The sequence below is a fragment of the Herpailurus yagouaroundi genome, unplaced genomic scaffold (assembly GCF_014898765.1).
Source record: "Herpailurus yagouaroundi ecotype Mexico unplaced genomic scaffold, PumYag 165, whole genome shotgun sequence".
NCBI classification, from domain to species: domain Eukaryota; kingdom Metazoa; phylum Chordata; class Mammalia; order Carnivora; family Felidae; genus Herpailurus; species Herpailurus yagouaroundi.
The window spans coordinates 19,600,178-19,609,190 of record NW_024412406.1 but is presented as its reverse complement, the minus strand read 5'-3'; the positions used below and the strand labels follow the sequence as shown (position 1 = coordinate 19,609,190).

The 9,013-nt window shown below is 46.1% G+C and overlaps 1 long non-coding RNA gene across 1 annotated transcript in view; it reads right to left on the bottom strand.

The window, feature by feature from the left end:
* LOC121038195 (uncharacterized) overlaps positions 1 to 6,266 on the bottom strand; it is a 213,711-nt gene extending 207,445 nt beyond the window's left edge. The window contains exon 1 of the long non-coding RNA XR_005794218.1: positions 6,033 to 6,266. This is a non-coding gene — a long non-coding RNA (uncharacterized LOC121038195). The remainder of the gene's footprint in view (positions 1 to 6,032) is intronic.
* Positions 6,267 to 9,013: the final 2,747 nt, after the last annotated feature.

Genomic DNA, 9,013 nt, shown 5'->3' with positions numbered 1-9,013 from the left:
GAAGGGAAGGGAAGGGAAGGGAAGGGAAGGGAAGGGAAGGGAAGGGAGAAGGAAGAGTAGAGAAAGAAGACAAGGGAAAGGAAGAGAAAAGGAAAGCTTCCTTATGAAGCTCATTTTCTTCAAAGCTGTGGGAATCATTAGGATTGATGCTAACAAAGCCAGGTCCTCACCAAAGCATGAATTGGTATTACTCTTCCACCTTGGAGAAACTGTGCCCCTGCTCCTGAGTGCAAGGCCCTTCGCAAAATCCCAGGAAGCCTGTCATGTCAAAGTTAACAGTCTTCCCGAACCAGGCTCATAGCCCCAACCTCAGTTCCTCCCTGGTGACCCCAGAATGACTTGTCCTGACTAGGCTCTGTGGACATGTATATGTACAAACAAACCTTGTTTATTTCTAGGTCTCTGGGGGTCATTGAATGACCTTGAGATAAAAAGCAGTTGAGATAGAGTGGAGTCTCAGCCAGCTGGTTTTATAAAAGCTCCCTTTCCTACAGAAGGAAAAACTAGAGTACCTAGAAAAACTCTTGGGATATTCATAATCTTCAGTTAACTGTGGTCTTCAGAAAACTGGAATCTGATTAAAGCTAGCTCCAATACAATGTAATTATATATTTTCATGGCCATGTGTTTTTTCCTTTCCCATAACTAAGACATTTTCCCCTCTAGGCTCTTTTCCCTACAAAATATGTTCAAGTAAATGTTCTCATTTTTAGGGTTTTAATTTTAAATATGGTATCCATGCATCTACAATGTACGTGTAACTACTGGGAAATAAAACACTGTACACATACATAAAACGTAACATTATATTGCTGCAGACTAGCTCAAACTCCAACGGGCCAGTCCTGACGTGAAACCTGAGTCATTCTCCTGTCTCTTGATACCTTTGTCATCAGGTGCAGAACAAATGATTTTTACCAGAGTTTAATTTTCATGGGATCGCCTACTCACTTTGAGTGGAGAGGCAGGAGAATGACAAAGAATGAAAAGCTTGAAAAATGGATCCTTTACTGGCACAGGGAGACTGGTTCAGCATCATTAGCATTACCACACAAACTCTATTGGATCCAGAGATTCCACTGTCCATCCCTTCTCCTCTCTAACACGCCTGGCCCCGGTAGTATTCCCACAAAAAAGTAACAAAATGAGTAAGGGACACTATAGGAGTCCAAGAACTTTGAGCTACACTCTATTCCATAAAAACACAAAAACCAAGGGAACCCAAACCAAAACACCTTAGTTCTTTGCCATAACTTTGACATGGCTAACTTCCTACAGTACTCCAAATAGCCTCCTTAATTGAAAACAAAAAAAAAAAAGCTGCATCTTTATCGACTCAGTCGAATCAGTCTCTGATTACCAAAGTAAAAAATCCAAATACAGAAGTGTTCCACTTTATATATTTTATTTTTTAAGCATTTCTAAAACTTAGATTTCATTTTTAAAAAATACCATAAAGCAAAGGACTACTGAATAATTCCTTTTAAACTTATAATAAATATCCACAAACCACTGAAATTTAAAGCATTTAAATACACATACAGACATGTCTTTCCAGACTTTTGTGAAATTCTGTAGAACACTCTGCTCTCTCACAAATGGTTACATAAGCAGATAGATTTCTGGGTGAAAAATTGTTGTGTAAGCCAAAATGGAGTTTACAGTGTATTTATCAAAATGCAATGAGTTGAAGGAAATAGTAAACTAAGAAGAACTCTGGAAATTTGGGGAGGGAGTAGTTTCATTCAGAAGCTTCATTTTCTTTTGTTTCCGAAAACTGAGATGTCGTGTCATGGTATATATAGAAATACATCAGGGTTCTTTAGATGTAATGCATGTAATCCTAATGAAAATTTTCCATTAAAAATTACTTTTGGTGTACTCATGAAGTATTTAAATCGAAGAATCAAATAAACACATATCATGTGAGGTTCTAGTTTCCTAAATATAACTTTGAATCTCTAGTGAGGCGGAAGTTTATAAATAAGTAAGTACCAGGTTGAGTCTCTTCACAGAAGTCTCAGATCTATACAACTAACCAGAATTCCCTGGCAACAGGGTAAATCATAGGGGGCAAAGTCAAATTTCTATCAGTTCCTTTGTACCTTCTCTCTATTATGAAAAACTACATTGATTTATTTTTAGATAAAAGAAAAAGTAGTAAGTATTAAAGCAACATTTGCTAGAGTTTACATTTGTACTTCATGATAACCTATTGATATTATACTTCGTCAGATCACGTTGATGTAAATTTGAACTGAATTTGACAAATTCTGTCAAGGTGGAACAATGTCTGAATTATATGCATCTGCTAGGAAGAAAAACAAATGCAAAAATTGAAATATGTTTTAAAATAAACTCACCAGACTACAAATACTTTTCATTTGATAGCCAGAGGCTTTGCCATCTACCTTTCATTTGGATAAAGATGCACGAGGTCTACCAAGATATTTGTTTCCTTTTGTAACTGAGATTTATTTAAATGTGTCATTTTAAAAAAATTGTCCAGATGGATTTTTTTAAGGCGAAAAAAACAATTCTCCAGGATATAGAGGACTAGCTACCTATAAAGTAATTTTTATGTTATGCTAAATTTATCATGTGATTTTTAGGTTTTTGTTACAGATGTAAGTACTTTCTTTTAAAAAAATGCAACAGTATGTATATAGTACAGAATAAATGTACTTTGGAATAACAATGATTTCATAAAGATATGCCAAATTTAATAACTATTGCATCCATGGTAAATAATATAAACAAATAGCATTTCTCTATTTTAAACATTTGCTGAATATACGTTTATGTATTATTCTTTTCTCCTTTGACAAATGTGAAAGCTATTCCAATTTCCATACAAATTCACTGGTATGTTTAAGGGAATGTCATTACCATGCTATTTACTTAATTTCTCAGGAAAAAAGAAAGAAATAGAAAGAAGAAAGAAAGAAAGAAAGAAAGAAAGAAAGAAAGAAAGAAAGAAAGGAAAGAAAAAGTATTTGAAGTCTATAAACATGTGTTAAGATGATGTGCTATGTGATGATACATACACACATTCAATGTATTATATATTATGATAAAAGCTTTTCTTGACTCTTTGCTTATTCAGTAGAATTCAGAAGATAATCTGTGAATGATTAGTCCCATTTAGTACATACTTTCATTTTACAAGTAAAAATACACAAAGAGATTATCGTTTCCTTTAAGCAAATTAGGAAGCTAACCAAAATACTAAAAGGAAAAACATGACATAAAATTGTCATGTCCTACAAATGGATTTGTTGAATGAATATATTCTGTGTATCCACACCCCAAACACTTTTCTGAAACAGTAGGGATTTCTAGAGCAAACATTTTCTTTTTTAAAGAATAGTCCTTTAAAAACAATGAATTTTAGGTGACACACTATAATGTATGAAACAGATTCCTACTCTTTTCCTGAATATCTTATTTGCTCATTTGGAAAACTATTTGTAAAAGAATTATTCATTGCTCCCATGCATAAATTTTAACAATAATTCACCACACTTGACCAAATTATTTTCAAAGTATATACAGAAAGAAAAGAATACTAAACTTTCCCCTGCCTACATGTGAGAGCTTGTCAGCATCAACTCCAAGGCCTTTAATCCCAGGCTTTAAATAATTCAGATAACAGTTGATTACTCCATTGCAAGAAGCGTTGAGCTCTGCAAAATCTGAGTAACACAATATTTTCGACATAAAAAAGCCATTCTGAAATAGTAGGCATCTAAGTAAAACACTTCCTGAGACCAAACCATGCAACCCATTTTTGCATTTCCTACATAAACTCTGGTAAATACCAATGTCGTTTACTACCAAGTAATTCTGCCTTCTTGCTTTCATTACCAAGCCAGCTAGTTCTACAGCTCAATTTGCTGAAGTCACAATCGCCATCCATACACCATCCATACGTTTTCTGGGGCTTAAAAGGCTTCTTTGAATCATAACAAGGGAAATGGTTAGTTACGTTACACAGGAATCCAAAAGTGCACACAAACGAAATTCTAAACTTAAAAGACTACTGCTTTGACATTCACTTCTATTTCTTTAGGAAAATAATTGTTTTATAGCTTTTGACAACCAAGATTCAATATGTGCTGCCTCTGTTCACTTGTACACATCAGCCATTACAAAAGAGTTTTGCTCACTTGGCTAAATTACAACCTGAGTAATGTAAAACAGACAGAATAACCAAGAAATATTGGCTCCCAGCCCCAAATCAAAAAGCAACAAGATTTTGCCATCAAAAATATCTAGCTGAGTTCCAAATGGATTAACTTCATCCATAAAGCTGATACATGTAGCATTTCACTTTGATGTATAGGAGTGTCCATATATGTTTGAGCATGTGTTCACAATTATCATGTAACCAGATAAATGAAAGAAACACAATTAGGTTCCATACATCCAATAAGCCCTTTAAAAATCATCAAAGTTGAGCAAAGAACCCACTGACTTTAGTGGCATGGAACATTTTGAACCGCTTTCTTCTCTAAAACTATTCATCACATTCTTTTCCTGAAATCCTTGTCAAAGCATTAAGAACCAGCAGCGTCCTCTTCGTCCTAGCAAACAAGTTTAGTCCTTTCATATATCCAGACTGAAACATCATGAAGTAGAAAATCTACAGATTGCATTCAGCATCACCCAGAAGTACCCCATTTGACTACTGCTCATACCATTTGGAAACCAGTCCTCACATGACTACTGGCCTGACACCTCATCCATCAGCAGGGTGCCCAGAGCAGAACTGGACACAGTCTTCCTCGCTCCATTTCCAGAGTGGAGGCCCAGCTGGGAAACAGGCTTCTCTTCCAATAGCAATTAGATCTTTAAGATCAGGCCTTAGCAATTTGACCTAAAGCCATCCTTCCTCGCAACAAAGTCTCCAACATCTTCAGAGGAAGAGAAGAGGAGTGAGGCAAATGAGGAGAAATCCAGGTCCCGGTGGCCTGATTAGAAACTTTGTTGTGTCAAATAAACTTGGGCCACTGGAGGAAGGTACCCTATGGTTGCTCTGGCTTTAGAAAGCTCTGTCCAGGGCTTCTCAATCTTCTTTTCACCTCTCTCTCTCTCTCTCCCCCTCTCTCCCCTCTTCTCTTGTTTCAAAAGGGGCCTCTGGTCAGCGCTGATTAATAAGTGTTTTTTGTTGTGAAGTGTTGAATAATAGAGGATGGCCGGTGACCCAGTAAAGACTAAACCTTGCTCTGGTTTATTGTGGCAAGCTGAGAAAGGGGCTTTAGGCCCGGGACCCCAAGCACTGACCCGCACACATCCCGCGGATCGCCTATTCATTCTCTCAGCCCCACAGTCGCCCAGGCTCCCATTGTTTGCCAAGCAACAATGGAGATTTCGCAGGGAAAGTAAAGCTCTTTTCAGATTCCTCTCTGATGTTTTGCATTTAGGGAAACACCGACCTCCACTTTTTTTCCCCGACATTTTTCCTCGCGGCAGTAAAAGCAGTTCGTTTTCGGGGAAACTTGTGTGAGTTTGGTGCTTGGTCGCCAAACATCAGTGCTATAGAAGGAAGCGAGACGTTGGGAAAAGGAGAGCCCCGGAGATTTCCTTTTTTTGAAACGCATTTAGAGGACGGAAGCGGCCTCCAGGGAGAGAGGGGAAAGGGGGGGGGGGGAGGGGAGAAGAAAAAGAAAAGAAAACGGGTCCTCGTGGGGGTGGCAGGGTCCGCGGGGACTTCGGGGCGGAGGGGCGAGCTGCCCGGCCCGCGGCTCCTCCAGGCCGGCCGGAGAGTGGCGGGTCCGGCTCGGCCGCGGGCGAGCGAAGCGCGCCGTCGCTGCTAGCCTTCCCCCTTCGCCTTCCTTCCCGCGCCTGTCTCTGCGCCTCCTCCCCCAAGCCCGAGGCGGGCCGTCAGGCCCCGGCGCGCTCCGGGCCCGACCCAGCCGGGCGCGGGGTGGCGGTTGGGGGGGTGGGGGGTGAGGGGGGAGAAGGGGCGGACGGAGCGGGAGCCAGGGCCCCGCAGGCCTGGGCCGCGTCTCCCTCTCCGAGAGACTTACTTCTGCTGTGCTTTACTGCACCCGGGCGGGGAAGGCTTTCCAATTTTTCCGTCGGCCCGGGGAGCCGGCTCCCTCGGGGCCAGCTTGGGGCGGGCGGAAGGCGGGCGAGGGCGGCGGGGCCAGGCGAGGTCTCGCCGGAGACGTGGCCGGGCCTCCTGAGGCCTGGGCCGCTCGACCGCCTCGCCGAAGCCACCACCGAGCGGGCAGTTGGTGGGCATCTCGCCCCGGGACCAGCCCGGCGGACCCGCCGCCCCCGGGGACACGGCTGCCTCCAGACCCAAGGGCTCGCTTGGCCCCCAAACGCTTGCTGGCCGCCCGACGCGTGCACGTGAGGGTCGGAGGTCAGCGGGTCGGCCGAGAGAGGCCGGAGCAGGGTGGGGAGCCGGCGGCTCCCCACTGCCAGAGTGCAGAATCCGCTGGGGGTTCGCACGGCCCAGGAGGGGCCAAGGGCGCGGTTTTGCGGGGCCCGAGCCGCGGGCGCTGGAACGGGGCGCCGCGTGGGGCCGCCCGAGGCCACCCTCCCCGGACAGGCCAGGTCCCCGCCCTCGAGGCCGCCCGTCACGCGATACTCGGGTTCCGCATCCCCGCACGCCCTGCCGCGCGCCTCCACCTTCCCCCAGCGCGCGCCTGGACGCGGGGCGAGGACGAGGACGAGGACGAGGGCGAGGGCGAGGGCGAGGGCGAGGGCGAGGGCGCCGCGCAGGCCGCGCGGCCTGGTGGGCGGCGGGAAGCTTGCACTGCGCCTGCCCGCGCGGCCCCGGCCCGCCGCCCTGCAGCCTCCAACCGCTCCTTGACAGCTCTCGGAGCCGGGAGAGGAAGAAGAGGAGGAGGAAGGGCAGAGAGAGTAGGAGGAGGTGGCGGCGGCGGGCGGCACACTAAGGGCAGAGAAGGGGGAGGAGGGCTCATTGTCCGGTCCCCCCAGTCCAATTGATATGCTAATCCCTTTTCTGATGCCATAACAAAGAACACCTTTGCACTTTTAAAAGACTTTTGTGCCCTGGCTACAGAAGTTTATTATCCACTAATTAGCAACAACTTCTGGCAATGAGTTGGGTTACATTTTCATAAGCTCCAAGCCCGGGTGCTGAGGTGCGCAGGACAGCAGATTTGCGCGCTTGGCAAACCCGAAAAAACCCGAGGCTGGAAAGCGGTCGCCCGCTCGGGTGCCTGGGCCAAGGGTGGGAGGCGGAGATCGGAAGCTCTGTTCTCTGAAAGGACTGAAAGGTGTCCAGAGGAAGGTTTTTTTGGGCGGGGAAATGAGCGAACTGGGCCCAGGGTGTTAGGTGACCTTATTTGATCCGACACTGTGGCCCCTGCCCGGAGAACTGCGCGGAGGCGGCGGCTGCCGGCTGCCTTGCAGGTGTCCTGGCCCGGCCATCTGTTGGGGGGTTGGGGAGGAGGGGTAAAAAGGCCCAGGAGAACGTTCCAGCTTTCGCCTCTGACCTCTCTAGCGTTTTTCTTTGCAGCTTGGACCTAGAATAAACCTCGGGCGAGTAAGCGGCCCATACGTAGAACAGGCACCCGCCGCCTAGGTTTCTTCCTAAGGCCTCCCCATTATTAAGGCTGAAATTCCAGGACCTGGAAGAAGAGGCAAAGCTGGCATCACCAGAGCCAGGGTGGGGGTGGGGAATTTTCTGTGTTAAGGGCCCACCTGGGGTCGTCTGAAGTCGTCACCCAACAGAGCAGACCCTTCTGGCTAATCAGAGCCCAGAGCCGCAGCTTCCCGGCTGCGCGACCAGTGCGCACCGCGTGACCCTGCCTCCCTCAGGCTTTGGCAAGACGTTGCCGATCTTTAACAGTCCCACATCCCAGGTCAATACACTGGAAACAGATAGAATGAGCATCATCTGGTGAAAGATAAAGGGCAGGGGGACAATGCGCATTCCTTCTAGTGCTTCCTAACAGAACGTTTTCTCTCGCCGCTAATAAAACACCGGTTCAGTGAGGCCTTCGGTCTGGGCGTAACTGCAAAGCTGTTTTATTTTAAGTCATTCGAGACCCCAAACCCAGCATTTTGACGAACACGCACACGTATGCATATGTATGTATACCTTTTATTTTTTAAAAAACCCCTCTTTCATTTTTGGTTTTCACTTTTTGCAAACGACCCCACTGAAGGTATTGTTGGATTTTTCAAGCAGATGTCAGCTGGGTGCTGGCGGCCTGTTCGTCCTCCTGCGGCAGCAGAGGCGGCAGAGTCCGGTTTGATAAATGTTCAAGGTGAAACATGGCCTTACTCAGAACCCCAGGGTGCTTTACGGTATAAGAGCGAATATTCAGCGACGGGAGGTGGCCAGTGATATTGTTTCATTCCCTTTCGATAGAACTAAATGTGGTTGTCTATAGTCCTAACCTCTCTGATATCTGAATGCAGTGTTTCTGAACAAGCCCTGTTAGAACCAGAAAATGGGGAGTGGGGGTGCTGACGACTTAACGGAATATTGCTGATGAAAATACAAGGAAGATACTGAAGATATTAATGGGGTATTGGGTCCCATGATTTCCCAGACAGGAGTTTCAGAAGCAAGAAAATATTCCCAAATCCACCCCCCCCCCCAAGCAGTGGTCTTGGGTGGGGTGAGGGAGGAGGTGGGTGATGAGGAGGAGGAGGTCTTTCTGTTATCACCCTAGCCCCCTTCATTGAGGAAGAACAATGGCCAGGCCTGGATTTTTTCCTGAAAGAGAAACTGCAGGAAGGCAGAATTGCTCTTTGTGCCCCAGGCCTTTTAGAGGAGGGGGAACCATACACACGGACGCCCCCCCCCCCCACACACACACACCATTGGGCAGTGTCTTGGAGATCTGGACCCTCAGAGACTGAGAGCTTTAAAAAAAAAATAGTCGCAAGCTCTGTCGCCCAGTAAGGCCCACTCAGCCGCGGGAAGAAACCCTAGCAAAACCAGAGACCTCAGATTTCGCCTGGCAAGAAGGGGTGGGGGAGGAGGTGAAAACCACACACTCTCACATGGTATGTCAGCCTT